This window comes from Canis lupus, chromosome 9 (genome assembly GCF_011100685.1).
Source record: "Canis lupus familiaris isolate Mischka breed German Shepherd chromosome 9, alternate assembly UU_Cfam_GSD_1.0, whole genome shotgun sequence".
Lineage (NCBI taxonomy): Eukaryota > Metazoa > Chordata > Mammalia > Carnivora > Canidae > Canis > Canis lupus.
The window spans coordinates 9,427,793-9,453,738 of record NC_049230.1 but is presented as its reverse complement, the minus strand read 5'-3'; the positions used below and the strand labels follow the sequence as shown (position 1 = coordinate 9,453,738).

General features: G+C 37.2%; 1 long non-coding RNA gene and 1 pseudogene across 6 annotated transcripts in view; one reads left to right on the top strand and one right to left on the bottom strand.

Moving 5' to 3' along the window:
• Positions 1-25,946, bottom strand: part of LOC111097339 — a 569,600-nt gene that overhangs the window by 277,296 nt on the left and 266,358 nt on the right. The gene's annotated exons all lie outside the window — the stretch shown is intronic.
• On the top strand, positions 11,341-11,493 carry LOC119873509 (annotated as a pseudogene).

Sequence of the window (25,946 nt, the reverse complement as noted above, 5' to 3'; positions counted from 1 at the left end):
AGTGGAAAGAAGCAAATAAAAAAAAAAGAAAGAAAGAAAGAAAGAAAGAAAGAAAGAAAGAAAGAAAGAAAGAAAGAAAAGAAGCAAATATGACCAGAAAAGGGTAATTTCTTTTTCAACGAACTCTCCCCAAGAGTGAACAAATCCTCACTATTAAATGTGGCTTGTTTAGTTTTCTAAGAGAAACTTTACCTTATTTGCAATCATTATTTGTTCTTGCAATCATTATTTTTAATAGTAAGGCAGATAAATAAATAATGAAGATAGCAGTCAGGCACTCTGTTCTTTTAGTTGCATGGACTGCTTTTAGCTTAAACCAATTTCTGGGATTACCAGTAGGAAAAGACACTTTGCAGATATCATATTTAAGGATACCTAGCTTCTCGTAGAATTGTAAGTTGATTAAATGCTTTGTGTAGTACTTTTCATAGGGAGCTTATACCAGGGACTAGAGATGGTTATCGATTAGCGTTCTAGATCAAGGAGGGGGTGGGAAGAAAGGAATTGAAATTTATTGTACTTCTACCTCATGCTATGCACTACAATTCATGCTTTATAGACATTGCCTTAATTAAAAATATTGTGGGATAGATATTATCTCCATTTTATTAACAGGTAACTTGCCCAAATTTTATATCTGGCAAGTCTGATCCAAATCTTCATACATTTTACTATAACAAACTGCTTTCATTGTGTTAAATTATCTAGCAAACATCTTTTCTTCGAATTTTGTTATCTCATAATTTGCCTAGCAGATAGATTTTGTTCAAATTCAAGCACGACAGATTATTTTGTTACATGAGCTCATTTTGTTAGTTTATACTAAGGAGTAATCACATCACCCTAGGAGAATCCTCAGCTATTGCCAAAAGCGGCTTATTCATATAAGAGGCCCAAGGTATTAAGTTAAAATAAACCATCAAAGATCAGAGTTCTGCTGTTCAAAGAAGGATCTGAGCAATAGAATTTCCAAGCATCAACTAATCACGTTTTCGATCTCTAATTTGGCCTGACTAACGACATATCTATCATTTATCAGGTTTTTGATTTACTCTTCACAGCCCGCGGTACAAGCTGTAAATGCTACTGGCACCCAAGCTGACCTTCTGTGGCCCTAGAATAGATTACCAGGTTTAAAAAATATATAGGTGTGACTGTCTGGAAAACTTCAGGTCTGGATTCATGACACGGAGCTGAGTGAGCCACAGATTATCATTTCCTCACTTAGTAGACCAGCCTTTGTTAAGTCTTTTTCACTTACCTCATCCTCTTTTTGGTCCTACTGAGCGAGTCAAAGAGGATCCACCCTGGGGCTTTCACTAAGACCGGCTTTCATTCTGATCCCCCCAATATCCTCTGGATTGGGAGGTTCTCTCAGCTGCTCAAAAACACTGCGTTATTGGCCTTCTGAATTCTGGTCCAAACCACCAAACACAGGCAAACACACAGCAGAAGATAAAAGAGAGTCATTCTGTAGGAAAACTCAACTAGTGGATCTCTAGACTCTAAGAGTCTGGACAGGAAAGAAGAGGGAGACACAGGGGAAAGCAGTGCTGCCTGCCTCAGAGCAGCAGCACCTGGATGTGGCTAGTGACACAGAATCTCCAGTGTCCGTCAGGTCTACTAAAAAAGAATTCGAATTTTAATGAGATCCCCAAGTGATTGGAATGCACATCACATCAAAGTGTTTCTGTGTTCTTCTCTCTCGAATTTATTGAGCTAAAACGAGCATACAAGAAGATGCGCAGCCACCACCCAGAGGAATATAGAAAACGTGTCCATCGTATCTGGAACATTTCCACATGCTCCTTCTCAATCAAAAACAGCTCTCTCGACCCCCTCCCAGAAATGACAATTTTGCTGACTTCGATCATTATATGCTAATTTAGGTCTTCTTGAATTTCATAAAAATAGAATAATTCAAGATGAATTTCTGTTTATTTCTGGCCTCCTTTGATCAAACAATATTTTTGAGATTCATTCGTGTTGTTGTGTCAGTAGCTTGTCCTTTTTAAAAAACTGCTGTGTAGGGAACCCTGGGTGGTGCAGAGGTTTAGTGCCTGCCTTTGGCCCAGGGCGCGATCCTGGAGACCCAGGATCGAATCCCATGTCGGGCTCCCGGGGAATGGAGCCTGCTTCTCCCTCTGCCTGTGTCTCTGCCCCTCTCTCTCTCTCTGTGACTATCATAAATAAATAAAAATTAAAAAAAAAACTGCTGTGTAGTGATTCCTATAAATATACTACTTTTTTATTATATTCTTCTATTGAAGGGCTTTTGGTATTTTCTAGTTTGGGGCTATTATTAATAAAGCGCTTGTGTGTGGGGGGGTGGGTGTATGCACACGCATGTGTGTGTGGACACATTCTGAGAGAAGAAATGTCTTGGCGTGAATGTGTTGTCATACGTAGGTGTGTGTTTAATTTTATTAGATATTACCAACATGTTTTCCAATGTGGTTGGACCATTTTACACTCCCACGAGCAATAAGATGAATCCCGGTCACTCTACCTCCTTGACAATAGTTGGTATTGTCAGCAGCTTAAATTTAGCCATTCTGGTGGGTGTGTAGTGGGATCTCTTTGTGGTTTTAATTTGAATTTTCAGATGACTAATGAAGCAGAGCACTTTTCATATACATGTTAGCTATCAGACATCTTTTGATAAGGGTCTACTTAAGTCTATTCCCCATATTTTAACTGAGTCATATATATATATTATTCAATTATAGAAATTCATTAATATTCTACACAGTCTTTGTCAGACACATGCTTGATAGGTAGCTCCTAGGACAGTTGTCAATGATCCCCACTTCTTTGTACTCACACCTTTGCATAATCTCCTCTTGGGTGCGGTGCTGGTAGATGAGACCTGTGGCTTATTTCTAATTAGCAGGAGGAAAAATGATATGTCACTACTGAGTTTAGGTTACATAAGATTGTATTGTTGGCATGCATAATTTGCTGAAGCAAGCTGTCATGTTGGAGAGGTCTACACTCAAGGAACTAAGAAAGGTCAGGGCCCTTAATCCAACTTCCCTGGAAGAATTCAATTCTGCCAATCACCATGTGAGCTTGGAAGAAGGTCCCTTCCACGTCCAACCTTCGGATGATATTCCAGCTCTGGCTGAAATCTTGATTTGTTGCATTGTGAGAGATTCTAAAGCAGAAGCCCCAGCTGAGCCATGCTCAAACCCCTGACACACAGAAATTATGAGATTATGTTGTCGCAAACTGCTGAATTTATCATGATTTATCACACAGAAGCAGATGATAAACATGAATTGCAAATGTTTTTCCCAAGCTAACGAATTGTCATTTTGATTGTTGTGGTGGTGGTATCTCAGTGTGGTTTTAATTTGCATTTCCCTAATGAGCCTTTTGGTGTGCTTTTGGCTATAGGGTATCTTCAGTGTGAAGTATCTGTTCAAATCTTTGGCTGTATTTTTAACGGAATTATCTTTCATTATTATTATTGAGTTATAGGATTTTTTTAAATTCTAGTTATAAGTTCTTTTTCAAATTCATATAATGAAAATGTTTTCTCCCAATCTACACTTGGCATTTTTATATGTATTTTTTTTTAATTTTTGTAAAGGTATCTTTTGAAAAACTGCAAAAGAAAGTCTGAGAATTCTAGATAATCAAAAGTGAGCTTTGAAAGAACATCTTGGAGGACATATTTGAAGTGAGAATGATGATTGTGGCTTGGAGGCAAGGCAGCCATTATGAAGAGGTGACAACATTCTGGATAGAGTCTGGATAGAGTGTGCAGGATTTGGCTGTAGGGTAAGAGAAAAATTGAAGAATCAAAATTGGCTCCTGCATTTTGGTTTTGGTAACTGAAAGTTCAAATTTTCTCCTTTTGAAGTATGCTGGTGACCTCCCTTCAAGGTGAAGTATTTCCCAAAGTCTCTACTACTTTCTATTAACCCCAGGCAATAATAAGGCCAATGTCAGTTATCATTTCCCATCATGTTTACATCATTATTTTTTTCTCTTTTACCTTATCTACCTCACCCATTTATATCATCAGGTCGATTCCTAGAGGTCTTCGGTTTTACAAGTCCAGGTACAAAACAACACTTCCCCAGATTTGGTGTCACAAAGTATGTTCTTCTCAACTATGTGTAATGTTGGGCAAACACATGACTTTCTAATATTTAGTTTTCTCATCTGTCAGGTTCCTATCTCACAAAGTGAGGAAAAACATTGTCAATCATAAATTGATGTGAAAAAATGACTATTTACCTCATCTTTTCTTTATCTGAAAAAATGTTTATGACTGCTTTTCTTTTGGTTCCCACTGAGTCAAAAGCAGTTACTTTCTTTTGCAATACGTTCCTGTTTGATCTTTCTTTTTCCAGTCTCCCATCCACAAATTGACTGTGGTCACCACCACATACTCTATCTAATAAATCTCATTTGTCTTATGACTCTTGAATCTTACTTGACTTCCTGTTTCCCATGAAACTTGAAGGAGCTCTGTTAATTTTCGCCCCCTTCATTGTGAACTGGGTTTTACTTGTGCCAACACATACTTTGCTCCCACCTCCGATTTGGCTTTGACTTGGTTTTCCCTCTCCATGGGGGGCGGGGGGAGGAGCCTTCACTTATATTTCAGTGCCACAATTTTTTTTTTTTTTTTTTTTTTTTTTTACAAATCTTGCTTCCTTATGAATTATTCTTGCCATTTGCAATGCCTTTCATCCTTTGGACTCTTGAGGAACTTACTTGTCTATATTTCTTTTAGAATTACAAAAATCCTTGTGGTACTTCTTAATGGTTTCCTATTTTTCCAAATAAGGTGTTCTTTTAGAACAGAAGTCATATTTCTCTTTTCTCCACATCCTCAGCAATATTTATCGTTTTGATAACAGGCATCCTAAGAGGTGTGAGATGCTATCTTGTTATGGTTTTGATTTTCATTTCCCTGATGATTAGTAATATAAGCATCTTTCAGTATACCTGTTGGCAATTTGTTTGCACTCTTTGGAAAAATTTTTAATTGTGTTCTTTTCCATTTTAAAATCAGGTTATTTGTATTTTTTTGCTATTGGGTTCTAAGTTTACTTTATATATCTTGTATATTAACTCCTTATTGGATATACATTTTGCAAATATTTTCTCTCATTCCATAGGTTGCCTTTCCATTTGTCTATTTTGTTGACTGTTTCATTTGTTTACAGAAACTTTTTAGCTTGATGTAGTCCAGCTTGCTTTGGTCACCTTTGTATCTGCTGACAAATCCAAAAACTCATTGCCAAGACCAACCTTCCATGTTTTCTTATGGGAATTTTATAGTTTCAGTTCTTAAATGTATGTCTTCAATCTATTCTGAGCAATTTTTGTGTTGGATAAGATAAGGGTCCAATTTCATTCTTTTTCATGTGGCTATCCAGTTTTACCATGACCATTTATTGAAGAGACTATCCATTCCCATTATTCTTGGTGCTTTTATCAAAAATTAGTTGACCATATATGTGTGGATTCATTTCTGGGCTCACTATTCTGTAACATTGATCTATGTGTCTATTCTGTTTTCATGTTAATACTATAGCTTTGTAATATAGTTTGAAATCAGAAACAGTGATGCCCCCAGCTCTGATTTCCATACTCAAGACTGCTTTAGTTATCTGGGGTCTTTCATGGTTCCATACAAATTTTAGAATTTTTTTCCTACTTCTGTAAATAGTTCTGTTGGAATTTTGACAGGATTACATTGGATCTTAGGTCATTTTGAATAGTACGGACATTTTAACATATTATTTTTTCTAATCTGTGAACATAAGATATCTTTCTATTGCTTTGTGTCTTCTTCAACTTCTTTTATCAATGTCTTATAATTTTCAGTGTACATATATTTTATCTCCTGGGTTAAATCTATTCCTAATTATTTTATTCTTTTTGATGTTATTGTAAGTGGGATTATTTCCTTAAAATTTTTTTTAGAGTTCATTGTTAGTGTATAGAAACACAACTGATTTTTGTATTTGATTTTGTATCTTGCAACTTTATTGAATTTATCTGTTCTAAGTTGTCGGGGTCTTCTTTTGGTAAGATTGTTAGATTTTTTTGTATATAATATGCGTTTTGCAAACAGATAATTTTACTTCTTTTTTGATTTGGATACTGTTTTTTTTCTTGCTTAATTGCTCTGGCTAAGGCTTTCAGTGCTATGTTAATAGAAGTAACAAGAGTGGGAACCCTGCACCTTTGTTTTGTTCCTGATCTTAAACGAATATAACATAATTATTCTGAGTTTCATCCATATTGTTGACATGTATCAGTAGCTTGTACCTTTTTATTATTAGCTAGTATTCCATCATATGGGTATGCCAGCAATTGATGGACATTTGGACTGTTTCTAGTTTGAGGCTATTTTGAATAATGCTATTTACTTTTGTAGAAGTTCTTGTGGGGATATATGTTTTCATTTTACTTCAGTATATACCTAATAGTGGAACTGCTTGATCACATGATACATTTATGAATTTATATTTAACTTTTTAAGAAGGTGCCAGACTGTTTTCCAAACAGATAATTTTTAATTTAAAAATATCCAGGAGTCTTCAAATCTCCCAAAAGAAGGACCACTAACAAAGGAAAGAAAAACGTTTTGACAGACAGTGAAGTTTTGCTATTGCTATACTTATGTAGATGTATATCTTTAGTACCAACAACCAAACCAGGGTTTTTTCATTGCTTTTCATTACCTGTAAACCAAAACCTATAAGGTGATTTGGAGAAATCCTACATAATTCTAATCTATTTCTATTTAATGATGATAAAGTATTTTAATGTCAAAAAACAAATAGCATATAACAGAAATATACTGACTTCGAAAGTTAACTGGGAAATTCCAAGTGACCCATGAAGGGGAATATCACAATCTCACTTTATAGTGATTATTGACATGAGTTCCTGGTTTCCTTTAGAGAATTCTCTCAAAGCATATAGGATTCTTTCTCCTTTCAGATGAGCCAGATCTATCATAGCCAACATCACTTATATATTTATATATTAAAGATTTATTTTATGCTTTTTCTTAAAAAGCAAAAATGATGGTCTTCAAGTGTTTAGTAGAAATGAGCAACGCTGTTTGATCTAGTTGGATGAATATCAAAATTGACATCTATTCAGATGTGGTCTGTACAAAACATCTTTTGTTTTTTTCTAGGAAGTGCCCTATGCATTTCAAGTATATCCTGGTGCACATGAGTGTGATGGATTATTTCAAAATATTATGTTGTCCAATCACTGTGAATTAACCATACACTGAATATCATGAGAACAAAAGGCCTGAGGAAATCAGTTCCAGTAAATTAAGATCCACCTTAGATGTCATTCCCATGGGCAACCTTCATTTGAACTTGACTAGGATGATTATAAAACTTTGTTCAATTTAGGCCCAAGTGGTATGCATTTCACTAATAATGAAGCACAAATCTTATTTTTTAAAAAGTATATTTTTCTCATATCAACATACTTTATGAAATAAACAAAATAAAGAATATTTTCATTTTCATTCTTGACATATACTGGTTATGTTGTTCTTTACTTAAAACCAAGCTTGATAGAACATTGGATTGAAGCCTTCGGGAAGATCATTCAGGCTTCAAACCTGAGGCAGGGGGAAAAAAAATCAGAGTTTTACTGATGTGTGCTACTTAATTTTGTAGAGAAAGAATTACCCACATGGCACTCAGAGTTAACATGCTCTGAACATTTCAGAAAAAGAAATGAATGTACTAGGAAAACTGGGTTTATTGTCCCTGAAATACCACCATCTTCTCAAAAATACATGGCAGCATAATGTTATCAATTTTAAATTGCTACCAACGACAATGTGGATATATCACTGCCATCCCTGAGATGTTTTGCAAATATTTCTCTCCTTGACCAAGCCACAAATTCAATTTGTTCCCAGTTAAATCCTCATAAAACAGTGTCTTTGACAAATGATTGTTTTTTTCCTTCCCAACCCAGAGAAATGCCAGACTGGGCTATTTTCACTTTTGGTGGGAAATGTTCCATTTAGACTGACGCACAATTACGTGGCAAATATCCTGATGTTCTTTTTCTTGTCATATGGCTGAACTTTAGAGAGTTGTGAAAGTGGCCTGATGATTATAATAAAAATAGTTAATTTAGTCTGTTTTAAGCACGTTACTTGCATTATTCACTTATTCATTACACTTATGCTGAGTTAGGTACTATAATTATACCCATTTCATATGGGGGGGGAGACTGAAACTAATGACATCTAAATAATTTACCTATAATCAATAAATGGCACCCCTCTTTTCACTATCTTTTATCATTCTTTGTTCACATTGAACAGAAAAGATTTTGATCGACCAATTTAAAGATATTAAAATCATTGTGCAATATCTTCTTGGAATATAAACATAAAGTGTCTCTAGTATCTAGAAGATTTTCCTATGAAACCATATAGATTTTTTTAAGAAACACAAATTATATACATTATTTAAAAGGTGTCGGATATCTAATATTTAATAGTCTTATTTATGAATTTATATTTTATTATATTTATATAATACAAATAGACTATTTTTAAAAATACTTTGTGGATAGGTAGATACATATATACACGTATGCATATAAACATACATACATCCATACATTGCCAGAAAGGACTCCCAGACTATTATATAAAATCCTAGGCAATCCCTAAGCAGCAAAATTTTAAAAGTCAAAATGCCTCTGATACCTCTGGCAGGCAACTAGTATACTTTGAAGAGCATTGGCCCCAACTTGTTACCAGGTAACGGAAATGAATCCTGATTGGTTGGTGAACATAGTCCAAGACTAAAAGAGGGATCAAAAGGATGAGTGGGCAAAAGCCATCTTGACCCACTGACATATTTATTTAACCTTGTCTTAGTTTTTTCACAGTTCATACCCCATGTACCAGCTAACCTAGCCTCTTTGTTGATCCCTATATATACCAGGGATGATCTGTGGGACAATTTTTAGGTCATTGGAGTGATTACCACAGTCTCCATACCTATGCTTCTCACTTTAAAACATTTTGAAAGGCTTCCTCATCCCACTTTACCTCGTATGAGCTACTACTACTTTTTTTTTACCCCTGTAACAGGAAACTAAGGTTCAATGACCTGAGATTACAGTTTGAAAGACTGGCCCTTCTTGGTTTAGAATTGAGGTCAATAAACTTTTCCTATAAAGATCCAGAAAAAAACATTTTCAGCTCGGAGGATCATATAGTCTCTGTCACAACTACTCACCTCTGCCACCGTAGTGCAAAATCAGCCATAGATGATTCATAAATAGATGAGTGTGGTTCTTTATTTATAAATACAGGTGGTGGGCCACATTTGGCCCATGAGCACATAGTTTACTCCTGGTTTGGAATGATGTACCAAGTGTTAAGTTCTTTCTGGAGCCTTGAATCCTCCCCCTTCATGTTTATACCCAGGAGGGGAGTATGAGCATCCCATTGACCAAGTCCTCACTGTAGCTGCAGAGCCCTGGCCTCACCTACGTCTTATTTAGATATTGTACCCTTAGGTAGTTTTGCCCAACAGTACCAGGAGATCAGATATCAATACTATTTTTTTTGCATTCCCTCTAAATATACTTTTTACATTCTGGAAAACTGTTTCACCTCTGGTTAATAATTGCTTATGTCATCAAAAACAGTGAGTGCAATATTTTCCTTAATATTTTTTTTTGGGGGGGGTAAGGGGAGGTGTTGTCTTAATGACATGGAGTGGCCAGGCACCGTCAGACTTCACACATAGGTTTGTTTGCGCAACAGCAAGACTGTGGCTATGTGGTTTATGTGTTTAAGAGGTAGCTGTACTCTGCCACACAGTGTGAATTTTTAAAAATGAAAGGGTGTGTGTCATGGAAAGAGAATGAAGGATTCAAATAGTAAACATATCCATCTTTTAAATAGGCCCTTTATGGCATAGCACTCAAACACAGCCTTCTTGAAGAGAGTTGATGATGGGAGCTGTGCCTCAGTGACCAAATGGTAAAAGTTGGAAAACAATGCGTGTAGGGGCTGTCCCCACAATCCGCAGTGAGTACGAGACTTGTTCAAGGGAGGGTTCTTGGCACAGCGATGGAAGTAAGCTTTTAGTCCAGCTCCCGTTTCTAATCCTAAATCAAACCACTACACTCAGTCTCTCACTTTAATAAGCACTAAATCCACATGCTAGGTTTCAAAAGAAAGAAAAAACCTACTTTAACTATTAAAACTTCCCTGAAACCTACTCATGGGAACAGAGAACATATGGTGTTGTAATTTTTTTTTTTTTAAGCAAGACATCTGTACTATTCAAGAAATAGCTAAAATCTGTCGGATTCCAGAAACTTTTATAAGCTGAACTCCAAAATAGATAAATTATTTTTATTAGATTCAGCCATGGACAATTCATGAAGAAAATTCTAGCTGGAAAACAACTTTTTAAAAGAGAAGCTTTGGTAAAGTGTCAGTTTACATCTTGATTTCAAATAGCAAATGTTAAGAAAACTACTTTAATTTTCAACGCATGTGTGATGGAGTCCAGCTACAAAAATCCTGTGCGTAAGTAATGGGAAACAATGGTGAACAGATCCGTTCTCCTGCTGTGACCTCTCCAGGAAGCATTCCCGAGTGCTCAGTGCTAGCTATTTACAGGACATCTCTTTATGAGCACCTACTATGGACCAGGCATCATGCAGGGGCACTTGGAAACGCAGTGAGCCGCATTAAAGAGAAGAATGCCAGCCTCAAGAGAGCTTGTTTTTTGTTTTTTTTTAAGATGTTATTTATTTATTCATGAGAGACAGAGAGAGAGAGGCAGAGACACAGGCAAAGGGAGAAGCAGGCTCCCTGCAGGGAGCCCGACGTGTGACTCGATCCCAGGTCTCCAGGATCAGGCCCTGGGCTGAAGGGCGCTGAGTCACCCGGGCTGCCCAAGAGAGCTTAAATCTTAAAACAGACATTGAAAATGACAACGAATTGGCTGCAATGTGGACTGGGAAAACTTATTTAAGAGCTTGGTTTTTACCAGAAGACTGTTTAGTCAACACAATGGCTGGAGGGGTGTCTTCCAGGCAGTTGGAACAGAATCTAGGCCTTGAGGACTAGAAATGAGACACATTTGAGGAAAGCAAAGCATATCAGCAAAGCCCGAGCAGAGAAAATAAAGGGAAGAAAACCACCTAATTCTGAGAGGTGGAGGGGACAAGTACTACAGAGGCTTGAAAGACCCAATAAGGACTCAAAAGTTCACCTGCATTATCCTTTTCTTTCTCCCATAGGAAAGTGATTTCCCCAGAGTACTTGGGATATAAATTCATTTCCAGATCGCTTCTCGGCCTTTTGGCTAAGATCAAGTGTAGTATCTGTTTTTTTTTTTTTTTCTTTTTAAAAAGATTTATTTATTTATTGAGAGAGAGAGAGGAATAGCAGGAGAGAGAGAGATGAGCAGGGGGTGCAGGGAGAAGCAGGCTCCCCACTAAGGAGGGAGCTTGACAAGTTGATTGATTTCAAATGTTACACAAATTTTATTTTATTTTCTTATTTATTTTTTATTTTTTTATAAATTTATTTTTTATTGGTGTTCAATTTGCCAACACATAGAATAATACCCAGTGCTCATCCCATCAAGTGCCCACCTCAGTGCCCGTCACCCAGTCACCCCCACCCCCCGCCCACCTCCCCTTCCACCACCCCTAGTTCGTTTCCCAGAGTTAGGAGTCTTATCAGTTTAAATTCATTTCCAGAGAAAAACATACCAGGCAATGAGCTTTAAATACTGGATGCAATGCTTAAGCCAGTTTTTGAATCACTGAGCACAAAATTTACACCCTGGTTTTTCTGTTTCATAGAAATAAACAGGATTGATCAGTGAACAGTTATCTTAGAGTAGACAGTATGAGGAACAACAAATCTGCCAAATGAGGAAAAAGTATTTTTGTGCACTGAGGAAACTTACAGGTATCTCCAATTTTTCATAGCAATTGACTCCTTATTAACCAGAGAGTGACTAAAAGTACTTTCCAATGAAAACAAAACCAACTATGTGTAACAAAACAAGACATTCTATTGGGGGAAAAAATCTGCTATAAAAAAATCTATATAATAAGGTTCATTGTTTTGGAACACAGAAGGGAAAAAAATTCACCATTCTAATATAGATTTTTATTTTTTTGCAAACTATTGTCCGGTTTTGTACATCTTTACAGCAACAGTTATTCCTTTATTTTCTGTATGTTTTTATTTAATGTTACTTCCCATATTTCAAAAGATTCGACATCATCATTTTTAATGACTGCAAATACTCCATCTCTAAGTAATTAATTGTGACAATTCTGATTATGTGTCAGTGTTGCATGATTGAGAAAGTTGGTTGAAAAGGAAAAGGTTTTCTGCACTAGGGCTTGATGTATGTTCAAATCACTAAATTTAAGTAAAAAGAAATGAATCATTTTAATGAAATTGTTGGAACAGTGCATGGTCCTTTCACCTATAAAATTTGGCAATACCAAAATGAATGGAATAAATTTCAGAAATCTGAATATCTGCTAAAACCTCTTACTATTTAAATAGTACTAATTATTTTTAATAGACTTTATTTTTTTAAAAAAGCAGTTTTCAGGCCACAACAAAATTGAAATGAAAGTACGGAGTTTCCAAGTACCCCCTCTGCTCCTGACACGCAGCCTCCTTCACTATAAACATCCCACACCACACTGATGCATTTGTTACAATCAATGAACCTACCCTGACACATTATTGTCACCCAACCTCCATAATTTACATTAGGGATCACTCTTGGTCTTGTACATTCTATGGGTTTTGACAAACATATAATGACATGCATCCACCACTATAGTATCGTATAGAATGGCCTCACTACCCTAAAAATCCAATATGCCCTGCTTTTTCTTCCCTCCCCCGTTACCCCCAGCAACCATCAATCTTTTTACTCTCTCCAGAGTTTCACCTTTTCCGGAATGCTGTATAGTTAGAATCAGAGAATATGTAGTTTTTTCAGACTGGCTCCTTTCACTTAGTGATATGTATTTATGTTTCCACCATGTCTTTTCATAACTTGATAGCTCATTTATTTTTAGCACTGAGTAGAATTTCATTGTCTGGATGTTCCAAAGTTTACTTATCCATTCATCTACTGAAGGATATCTTGGTTGATTCCCAGTTTGGGGAATTATGAATAAAGCTGCTATAAACATCCACGTGCAGGTTTTTGTACCCACATATGAAGTTGAAATATCAGAGTACTGGATCATATGATAAGAGTATGGTCAGTTTTGTAAGAAACCACCAAACTGTCTTCCCAAATAGTTATAACATTTTTGCATTCCCACCAGCAGTGAACAAGAGCCCTCATTTCTTCACAGCCTCATCAGCATTTGGTGTTGTGTTTTGGATCGTCACTATTCTAATAGTTATGTAGCTCTATTGATTACTTTTTTCTTTAAAAAGCACAAACAAAACAAGTCTTTATTCAGCGAAGACTTGAAATCATTTTGCCAACTTTTTTTCTTCCGTAATTTTTGTTTGCTTTCACTAAGAATGCCAAAAGTATTCACAATGCAATGGAACTTCATTTGTATCAACCAGAAGCAAAGACTCTAACAGATCAGTGAGTTATTCTTTTTTACTTTTCTTATTTAGTATTTTTATGAGAGATATTCATAAAATAGAGAAAAAAGCTTATAAAATTTGCCACCTACTCAGTATACACTGTGATCTCTCCTTGTCCCTCCTCCTACCCCCTCTCTCTTCTCCCTTCCCTTTCACCCCCAATTTCCTTTTCTCCTTCCTTCCCTTTTTCTCAATTTCTTAATCTCTTTACGCCACTCCCATCATATTTTTGCTTCTACTACTCCAATGAAACTACTCTTGTCGAGATCACCAACAACTCCCACTTGTCAAATCCAGAAACCAATCATCTGGCTTCTTCTTACTAGACTCTGGACAGCCTCCACACACCACACTTCTGTGTAACTCCATTCATCCCACCAAACACATCTTCTCACTCTGTGTCCTTCACTACTCTTCTTCCTATCAAACTCTTAAATTTTAGAATCAAAAGGGCTCAGCTATAGAATATCTATGCTTCACTACATATGCTTTCTTCCCTAAGTAATCTCATTCAATCCCATGGATTTAAAATCTTCTATCTGCTGATGAGTTCAAAATATATGGCTCTAGTCCTGAACCCTCCTTGAACTCCAGACTCATAAATCCAACTCTAAAACTTAAAATACACAGAACAGAATAATTCAATCATAAATCTTCCTTTTCACATACCCCTATCCACACCCTAGATGCAATATTCTGCAGTCTCATGCTTCTCAGAGAATGGCACCTCTCTCTGCTCACTGGCTTGGGCCTAAAGTTCAAAGTCTGCCTTCATTTCTCAGAATCCCCAAGAGCCAAATCAATCAGAAGTTCTTGCAACTCCATCCTCAAGACATCTTAAACCCTCTTGCTCATCAACACCCTCCTTCTGCACAGCCTTTGTGTCTCACCTGGACTGCTACTGTCACCCACCTGTTCTCAATCCTTCCTCTCTTGTCCTGCTGCAGAGCATCCTTCACACAGTGGTTGGAGTCATGTGACGTGATGTAAGAAATTGATGTTGCTTTGCCCCAGTTTTGTTGAAACATCAATATTAGGTACCAAAGCAAGTGTCAGGCAAATCCTCACATGTTGTTTTACAAAAGAAATCCTCCATAACTTTTTCCAATTATCTTGAATCTCTCTTACCCATTCTGATCAAGAAAGAATCCGACAGGAAGAGGATTGAGGAGGATGCTGGGTAAAGGGATACCTTTGCTCCCTGTCCAGTAAAGCTGCCAGGAAGACAAGGAACTTTCAGCAGGAAGGGTCTGGATTTGTACTTCTGGGTGCCCAGAAGCCTATCGAGAATGTTTAGTGGTCCACAGGAATAGAGACTTAAATATCCCAGTCAAAGGAAATACAGGAAACATAGGCCCACCACAGCATCTCATGAGAGGAAGTTTCTGTTTTAATCATGTTTTTGGCCCAGGGAATGCAAAGCCAGCCAGCCCAGTCTCATCCACCCACAAGAACCATGTAGAGGGGCTGTCGTGGGCAAGGAGGGAAGTCAGTTAGACCCTGTTTCCAATGCAGGCAGGCTTCCCAGAGAGTGCCAGCCTGACCAGGGGAGAGGAGAGAAATGAGGACTAAATCAAATTCAGGATTTGGATTGTTGCACAGGGCTGGACACTCTCCTGAACTGAAACTCTGTTTGCAATTTAGAGTCATTACAGAATTGTGTATTACGAAAGAGTGAGCAGAAATGTTGCAGGTCTGCCAGAGTTTTCATCCAGGACCGGGGCAAGGTGATTCCTACTGAATACATTTTAAGAGGAGGTGGGAATAACATAAAAAGGCATTTGACTTTGTTACCAGTCACTCTTGTTCAAAAATGCCCTTAGGTGATCTACCAAGCATATAAATCAGATCCTCTCTGTCCTCTGTAATTCTCTCTAATGCCCTCCACTGGATTTAGAATAAGATCTAAATTTTTTCCATTGCATTTAGAATAGAATCCAAGTAAGATCTATCTCACAGCCTTCAAGTTTTTACCCAATCTAGCTCCTGTTGAACACTTCCCAGTCTTCCCCAACCATTTCTCCCTTGGTGACTGCTCCAAAAAACCCTGGTCTTCTTTCCATTCTTCGAACATATCAAGCTTACTCTTTCCTCAAGGACTTTCTCTTTGCTGTTCCTTGCCTCTGGAGTCTTCTTCCTTTAGATATTTGCAAATATAAACCTTCATTTCTTTTAGGTATGCTAACATATCATTTTTTCAAAGATATCTTCCTAAATTACATTATCTAATTACGACTCTTCCACCATTCCACCATTAGCACGTGACCCTTCATCAGCTGTCCTCATGCACTGTCCCTCCACCAACATCATATTTCTACAGTTCTACAAGGAAGAAATGAAAAGGAAGTAATAACCAATAATTTCATCACCATAATCATGATGAAAAGTGTGAGATATATGAGGAGCTCACTTAGGTTAGAATAAACTTTTTCACTTACAAACGACTAACACATTGACTATTTAGAAAAATTTATTTTTATTGTAATAAAACATATATAACATAAAATGTACCACTTAACCAGTTTTAAGTGGACAGTTCTGTGGCATTTAGTACATTTACACTGTCATGCCACCATCACCACCAGCCACCTCTGGAACTTTTCATCTTTCCAAACAGAAACTCTGTACACATGAAACACTAACTCTTCATTTTCCTTCCTCCAGTTCTAGCTAACCACCATTCTACTTTCTGTTTCTATGAATTTGACTACTCTGGGTACCACATGTAAGTGGAACCACATAATATTTGTCCTTTTATGCCTGGTTTATTTCACTTAGCAGAATGTCTTCAAGGTTCATTCATGTACTAGCATATGTCAGAATTTTATTCCTCTGTAAGGCTGAATAATATTACACTGTATATATAGACCACATTTTGTTTATCTACTCATCCACTGATGGTCATTTGAGTCATTTCCACTTTTTAGCTATGTGGATAACAGCTCTATGAACAGGGTTGTATAAATATCTCTTTGAACCTCTGTTATCAATTCTATTGATATTTATCTAGGAATTGTTAGATCATATGGTAATTCTATATATATAGAGAACTATATAGGAAAAGAAATTGTTTTGAGGAACCTCCATACTCTTTTCCACAGGAGCACATTGACTTTTATTTAAAAGAAAACTATATATATATATATATATATATATATATATATATATATATATATACATATATATATACACACACACATATATGTATATTCAGTATATATATATGAAATTCAGTATATATATAAATTCAGTAGAGACACAGAGAGAGAAGCAGAGACATAGGCAGAAGGAGAAACAGGCTGTCTCCAGGGAACCTGATGTCAGACTCGATCCCAGGACTCCAGGATCACAACCTGAGCTGAAGGCAAATGCTCAACCAGTTACCCACTCAGGTGCTCTGACACATTGACTTTTAACTTCACAATATAAATTATATTTATAAATTATAAACTATGCCATTATAAATGTGTGTGCTTTATTTTCTCTGTGTCAGGTCTCTTATTTAGATGACTTAGCTATAATGTCATATTCAATTCTCATAGGAGACAGGTTCTTTTCTTCGCGTTGTCCACAGAATAGAAATGTGACCAAGTTGCTTCTATGTGACTTACTTCATAAATAGTTTAATATTATAGGTAGGGCTGCCTGGGTGGCTCTGTCCATTAAGCATCTGCCTTTGGCTCAGGTCATGATCCCAGAGTCCTGGGATCCAGCCGGAAGTGGGGCTCCCTGCTCAGCAGGGAGTCTACTTCTCTCTCTCCCCCTGTGCGCGCGCGCTCTCTCTCTCTCTCTCTCTCTCATGTGCACACACTCTCAAATAAATTAATTAATTTAAAAAATCTTATAAGTAGGTAGCATTATATATAATATGGCACTTTATCATCTCTAGAACCTGAAGAAATCCTCGGAATCATGAAAGAGTAAGCCCAAAGAAATAGAGTACATATTTTGTCTGTAGGAAAGAAAGTTTTTAATTTTTGTTTTCTTACATGGTAGTTCAAATCTGTTAGCACCTAAGCCTCTTCTAACTGAAGGTTCCCTCTCTGAACTTCCTTCTGAGTAAAATGGTCAGTGTATGAGAAAGGCAGACAAGTGGCTGTTTCTTAGAAGAACTGCAGGTGAGCCAGTCTATGAACACATGTCATGGAGAAGGAAGAAAAAGCAAAACAAGCAACCTTACCAGGTCACCATTGATGAGATTACTAATTTTCCAAATGCAACCAAAGTAAACTCACTCTCCAACAGGAATATCAAAAGTAGAGGTCTCCCATTAACCTGAACAAAGCATTCCTCCACATTCTAAACAAGGATTATTGCATCAAATTATACTGAGACTCAGACAATATGCCAGTAATAAGGAGCCCAAAGAGGAAATCCCAGTTTATATGACTCACTGTTTTGAACAAATATTAACATTGGCTAGCCAACATTTCCCTTTGTATCACTTTTCCAGATTACCAAGAAGTTATATAATACTTCAAAGTAGCCAATACAGGCAAACTAGATAAACTATTTGGATTACTCATTTCATTACCAACAGCTTCAGTCAACTTACTTTGTAAAAGAAGGGAAAAAAAATTCTGAGCTTTATAACAGGCTCATCTAACTCTGAGAAGTCCTAAGTTGAGAAGGGATCGAGACAGCATTTCTTCCTAGTTTAAAATCAGCTCAGCCTGAGCATAATGGAGTCTCACATAAAACAACTTTTGCAAATGTCAAAGAGCTCTTTCTTCAGAAGCGTTTACCTAGGCCGGCCTCTGATATGTTAACAAATCTTCAGGAGTTGACAAATGTAAATAATATAAATTTCTCTACTGAGATGGACAAATTCACTTTTTTTTCCTGGGAATTACAAAATAATAATGACAACATTATTCAGCAAATTCATGCCCACATGCAAAATGATAATGCAGTCAACCTTAAATTAAAGGGCTAGATTAGATGAGCTATAAACTAAGTCCTTCACAGACCTAAATCTTTTGGGTCTTCATTTCCACGAAAACCAAATTTATGTTCTATGTCCATGCTATTAAATCAAAACAGGAGTACACTGCTCTTTCGTATTCCAATCTAGGTTTAAGATTTGCAGACATTTCCTATGTGAGATAGGGAATGAGTTTGAGGGGCTATTGAAAAAGTCCATGGACGGGGGCATGAGTGATTTATCCCATTGGATTTAGTGATCGCACACCACTAGGATCATCTTTATTATTATCTGACCAACGTTATATAGGAATTTCAGTAGGTGAAAAATGTTGTAAGTGTTGTGTCCTGCAGTGGCCGTGGCATTGTAAGTATGCATACGTGGCCACACACAGTGGTGGAGCAGAGGCTCTTATGAGGGAGCAAAGACAAGAAAATCTTTGCTGAGTGGCAGGAGAGCTGAAAAGAAAGGGGATTCAATGCTGGACACACATGTGAATGAATAACTCTTAGAAACCATCAAGTAAAACGAATCCCCAGACACAAAGTGCACAAAAGCCAAAAACGATGAGAAAATATACATGCGTAGATATTGCATGTGTGCATATGATAGTATAAAGAGGAATGTATATTTCTGCATTGTGGATAGGTAAACTAATTCCAGGTAGATCCATTAAATATGGATATTCTGGAAGACATAATCTCTAAAAGGAGGTCAACACCTGGAAGAGGAAGTAAGAGAGCAGAAGGGAACAGAAAAAAAGATTAGCTAGGTCATAGTCTGACCCCCATAATTGACTAAAATTATGGATTCCCTTAACCTAGATTTCTCTTCCTAGACTATTGATTTAGCTCTGACTCTGAACCCTCTTAGAAACAACAACAAAAAAAAAGTCCATTGATTTTTCTCATAGTCAGTCTGTTCCTAAGGCCCTTACAGCTAATCAGTTACCACCTCCCCCTACTTATCTTATCGGGGCTTTCTAATTTCCTCCATTAAGAGATGTCTGACTCTGTAGTGCTGAAATCTCACAGTCTGGGTACATAAGGAGATTAAACTGAGTCACTGATTCCCCTTGATCTTCTCTACTTCCCCTTATTGAAGGCGTGTCTCTGTTTACCATGAAAGATAAGGGGGTGCAGACAAGGCAGGAATAGGATCTTAGAAGATGCAAAGGATTTAGATCTTTGCCTTGTGTATACAGTAGGTGACAAGAAAGTTCCACATGGGGAAACTATAAAGGCTTCTTCAACTATAGTTCATTATACTCTGCTTATGAAAAACCAGAGCTCTGATGATGTCTGAGGGTGTAACCAGACTCCAGCCTTTTTAAAGAGTAGTGATTAGCTGAAGTGTTTCTGACAGCTAAATAAATATTTTCTAAATAAAAATATACTGTATGTTTTAAAGGGAATATCAGAACCATTTTTAGAAAGGAGGATTGCTACTCTGGGATTCCCCAGCTGCCAGGTTCTGTTCTAAGTAGAAACTGCTATTTTCTGACTGTCGCCAGCTGGAAGCTCCACTGTGCCAGCTAAATGGCATTTTGGTTAAACCATTCAAGGTCTAGAGCTGCAAGAAGCAATGGATATCTGAATAAGTAAAGCAAACTTTACAAAAGTCCATTTTAAAAGCTTTGTGGATATATGGGTATAATCCCAGATTTGAGATCTAGTAATGAGCAATAATTGGGGTAGAGAGAGAGAGAATCCTAGAGAGCCCTAGAGAGTTCCAAAGAAAGAAACCCTTATCCACAGGAACCAATCCCAATAATGGAGGATGACACGGAAACTAAAGAAATCAATGTGGCAGCCTTGAGTGTTCTCTCGCAAGATTAAAAAGAAAAAGAAATTATTAAAAAGTAAGAGATATAATCTAAGGGCAAAGAAAAATTTACAACACTGTGAAAGGTATTTAAAGAGTACTTACAGACCAGAAGGACCTGAGAATGTACATTACAGATATGGTTATGATTGTTTTAAAATTATACACATATGGAGTAGAATCTTCACATGGTATAAAAGTTATTTTTTATCAGGAGAAGCAATCACTTAGTTTCTTATGTATTCTTCCAGAAATTTTCTATATGCATACAAGAAAAATGTACACCGGTGGTTCTCAAATGGAGGGAACTTTGCACCCACTGGAGCCTATATTCAAGTCAGAAAACAGAAATCAAATAATTTTTGCATGAGTGATTTCTAGAATATGTGGAACGAGATAAATTATACAAAGAAATGATCTCAAGGCAATCATCAGAAATCTTTAGAATCATGAAGAAGAGGAGACATAAAATTTTTCTTGACTTCAAAGAGACACTGGATAATTTCAAATAAATGTATGTTAGAATCAGAATGTCTCCTTTTTGAAAAACTCTAGAATGCATCGTGAAACATGGTTTATAGACAGGAAATGTGTGATCAGCACTCTAGGTTCACATGAGTCCTAAAAAATAAACCATGGGAAGAAATTTCATTTACATTTTAGTGAAATAAAAATCCACGTCGGGTGAACTATACACAGAGTCATTTTAGTCAACAAAATATCCAGTAGTTGTTCATGTCAGTTAATAAGGTGGAGACATTTATACAGAATGATGTTTATTAAGTAAATTTATATCTGGATGACTTGCAATATCCAAAGAGTGTCAATCAAAAATATCCAAGTAAAAGTGTCTATGTTTTCTTTATTTAAATTCAATTAATTAAAAAAATAAATTCAATTAACTAACATATAACATATTCTTAGTTTCAGAGGTAGAGTTCAGTGATTTATCAGTTGTATATAACACCCAGTGCTCATTATATCACGTGCCCTCTTCAATGCCTATCACCCAGGTACCCCATCTCTTCACCCACTGTCCCTCAAGCAACCTTCAGTTTGTTTCCTATGATTAAGCATCTTTCCAGGTGCCTGGGTGGCTCAGTCAGCTAAGTGTCTGTCCTCGGCTCGGGTCATGATCCGGGATCCTGGGATGGAGCCCAACGCTGGGGCTCCCTGGCCAATGGGGAGTCTGCTTCTCCCTTTCCCTCTTTCATGTGCTTTACTCATACTCTCTCCCCCGTCTTTCAAATAAATAAATTAAATATTTAAAAAAAATCTCTTATGGTTTGTCTCCTCTGATTTCTTCTTGTTTTATTTTTCCCTCCTTTCCCCTATTCTCCTCAGTTTGGTTTCTTAAATTCCACAAGTGGAAATTATATGATAATTATCTTTCTCTGATTGACTTATTTTGCTTAGCATGATACACTCCAGTTCCATTCACATCATTGCCAATGGTAAGATTTCATTTTGGGTAAAATAGGTAAAGCAGATTAAGAATACGCTTCTCTGATCTGAAGGGGCACCTGCACCCCAATGTTCATAGCAGCAATGCCCACAATAGTCAAACTATGGGAAGAGCACAGATGTCCATCGACAGATGAATCGATAAAGATGTGGTATATATATGTACAGTGGAATATTACTCAGCCATCTAAAAATGAATTGCCATTTGCAATGATGTGAATGGAACTGGAGTGTATCATGCTAAGCAAAACAAGTCAATACCTAATAGTGCAATTGCTGGGTCATAGGGCAGCTCTATTTTCAACTCCCTAAGGAACCTCCACACTGTTTTCCAGAGTGGCTGCACCAGCTTGCATGCTCACCAACAGTGTACGAGGATTCCCCTTTCTCTGCATCCTCGCCAACATCTGTCATTTGCTGACTTGTTCATTTTAGCCATTCTGACTGGTGTAAGGTGGTATCTCATTGTGGTTTTGATTTGTATTTAAAAGGGTCTAAATTTAGTGGAACAATGCAAATCCTGTCCTGTAGGACATTTGTCATCCTTTGACAAAAATAACAAACAACTTCCTGAAAAGGCACATTTATTAAATTTTAAATGAGTGAAATTGTGGGATATGTAGCTAATGAAGGAGAAGAATTCTATGTTTTTAGCACTTACCTCAGTTCTTTTCACTTTTTTTGCATTAATATGTATAGTAATCATAAAACTTTACTGCAATAATAGTTGAAGAGGAAACTAAGGCACAAAAAGGTTAAGTAACTTGCCCAAAGTCACATAGCTAATAAGTATAGATCTGGGCTATGAGCTCAGGTTCTTCGGCTCCAGAGGCTGTGTCATCAATCATGACACTTTATCTTCCTCTAGCAAATAATGAAGTCATAAATAATAAATAACGATGTCAAGATTCAAAGTTATGCCAACAGGCCACAGTATCATGAAGAAGCTTGTAAGAGATACGTGTAGCATCTCACATCAGACTCCAAAATATTAATTATCTGAGTCGTAGCCTGCATGCTGGCACTCATGGGATTGATACAGGAATATCCAAGGCACGGCCATATCAGCTTTCGCTAACTCCAACCTGCTCAGCTGGCGCTGGGGGAGTAGAAGCCAATGCAGAAGAGGTTAACTCTTACATTTAGCAACCATGCCCACCAGCAGAGTAGGAATCAGGAATAACATTCTATCCCATGCTGGTTCAGGGGGTCTCTGGGGACCCAAGCGATGACCAAGCCACATCTCTGCAGGACCTTCACGATGCAATTCGGTAGAATGCTAGGAATTTGAGTATGCAGCAAGAAAACAGAATTGGATTTCCAAAAATATTTAAGTGGTGACCAATTAGCCATCTAAGTAATATGTGCCAGAAGGGACTACGCATAAATTATACAACACGCTCTCAGTGGTACGTTGGTATGGAGAGGAAAATAACTTTGGAATAGGAAGTCTAGGAATGGAAAAATATTGATGGCTTGTTCCCTACAAGACTGACTGCAGTTGAAAACCATGGAAGTGGCAAACTTGGGTGTCATGTAGGCCTTGCCATGACAAGAGCAGGAATCTGAGGGTGGGGCACAGCAACAACAGTCTTTAAAGCTCATGGAAACTATGTTTCTTCCCACATACCAAGCCTAATTGATATATGGTGGCTGCCAGAGGGTAGTGTTAAAAGATGAAGTTTCTGAAGCTGGAGCCCAGCCCTGGGACCAGGAGTGGTGTAATTGATTAGTGATTGCTCACATGGGTATATCCACCCTCTAACTAATAGCATGACTTATAGTTAGTTTGTAACATGGAGGACCAGGGTTCTAGGAAGTTAACTTTCTGGTTACAGAACCAAGAACCCTCAGGCACTTTCTGGAAGTACTTACACAGAAAATAGTTCCTGGGAAAAATGATGAGTGAAAGCTAGGCAGTCTTTCAGGACAGAGCTCCACCCCGGCAGGCATTAGAGCAAAGAGGAAGAGGAATATTCTAATTATATCAACTGAACACATAGGGTGGGTGTTAGGAGGTAAGTGGTATCCAAACAAATCCCTCGGTGTTTATAGGCTGATCCTCTGCAGGAGGAGGTAATAGGATTTCAGGACATTCAGCTGTCTAATACCCCGCCAGATAAATGAAGCAAGAGCACGATTCTCACAAGTATTTCACAAGAACAGTGAAAATACTCTTCTCACACATCCTGTAAGCCTAAGATTTCCTTTTTCCTTCATCCTGAATGTATCCTACTACCAAATAGCTAAGAAACTTGAAGCACTCATTGAAGTATAAAAGGAAGGCGAATACTCCCATCAGAAGGAAATTCAGATAAAACCTTTGATACGGCAAATATTAAATGATACAACAAAATTGTTTAGACTTCCACCATAGTGGTCTTAAAAAGCTATCTATACCTTTCTTTTGGATGACTTATGTCCCTAGGCTGAAACATTTACTTGTTCTAAGGACATTTTTCCACATTTTACCAGGACCATCCTAATAATCCAAACCAGAAAGATAATGATATCCTCTTGTTGGCATCTTAATAAAATGGCCTTTTGGGAACATGGTCCTCATCTGACGGGAGTCATCAGGTGTGAAAATCAATAAATGGGAGCCTCACCAAGTGGAGTTTGAAAGTTGATGGGGGAGCCCACCACTTGACATTGAAGAGAGGAAAAAGTTTCAATTAAAAAGCCCAACAGAATCCTCAAGAGGAAAGAAGCATCAATGGACGGGCCTCAGCAGGAAAAGATGTACCTCCCATCTCCTACAAGAATGGACCACTCCAGCAATCTAGCCAATGAGAAACCATCATCACTCTGAACTCTTGATTTCCTCCAATGGACTTTTGTTCAAAACAACCCCTCCCAACTTCTTCCTTCTTCTCCATAAAATAATGCGCCTCTCCTTTGTTAGACTTGCCTGTGGTTTTACCATAGTTTTCATGTCCCAAAGTCCAATTGTGCTATTTCAGAGAAAATCCATTTTGCTGGTAAAATTACTGGCTGCTTTATTTTTTAGGTTAACATAAGTTCGTTAGTATGTGCTACCTGGTTACTCATGAGATTAAGCTCTAGAACACTGCCCATATCATTAAAACTGTTGTTACCAAGATTTTATTTTATTTTTTGTCATGGAGGATTCCAAACATATTTTGCTATTACAGTTAAGTTGTGAGTAAAAAATAATTGCAGTAATAATAGAAATAAGAGTCATCAAGAAGCATCATATGGTTTTTAATAATCCCATTGATAGCCTAGATTTGATGTCATGGTTTAATGAGTGGTTATTTTTCCCCTGAGAAAATGAGTAATGTCTCTTCTGTCAAAAAGTACTTTTCTGAAACTACTACTTACAGAAAATGTAAAAGCATTCATGAATTGTTAATGAATCAAGTAGCTTGTAGCAATAAAAAAAAAAAAAGAAAGAAAAACTGAGATAATTAAAAGGTAAAGAAGGCAATCTCTTTCCTGGAGAACTAGGGACACCCAACAAGTATCTTTTGATGGTTCAGGTCATGTTCTATTCTTAAAGTGACTTCTATTTCTCACTGCACGTTCCACAAAGAGTGATGCTTAAGTCCAAGGTATAACAAAGCTCCACAAATTTCTACAACTTTCTATCTGACATCGGAAGAAACCAATGGACATTACTTTACCCTTAATTCTATCATGAAAATGCAAGTTTGTTCCATTTTCCCGACCAGATGGATGGTGAGAAAAGATGAGGGTGGAACCAAATTATTTCACAAAATGTTTCATCGGCCAACTACTGGGTTATAGCTTTGGGAATTTTAAGGAAAATTATACTCCCAAATACTTCCAAAATATTTAAAAATACATAACACAAAATTATTTAAGAACCATCACTCCTAGATTAGGCCAAAATGTTACATGTTCTGCATGCTTCTGTAGCAAGAAACTCAGACTAAGTTTATTTATTTATTTTTGTCTATGTTTTTATTGGAGTTTGATTTGCCAACATATAGCATAACACCCAGTGCTCATACCTTCAAGTGCCCCCCTCAGTGCCCGTCACCCAGTCACCCCATCCCCCCACCCAACTCCCTTTCTACTACCCCTTGTTTTTTTTTTTTTTTT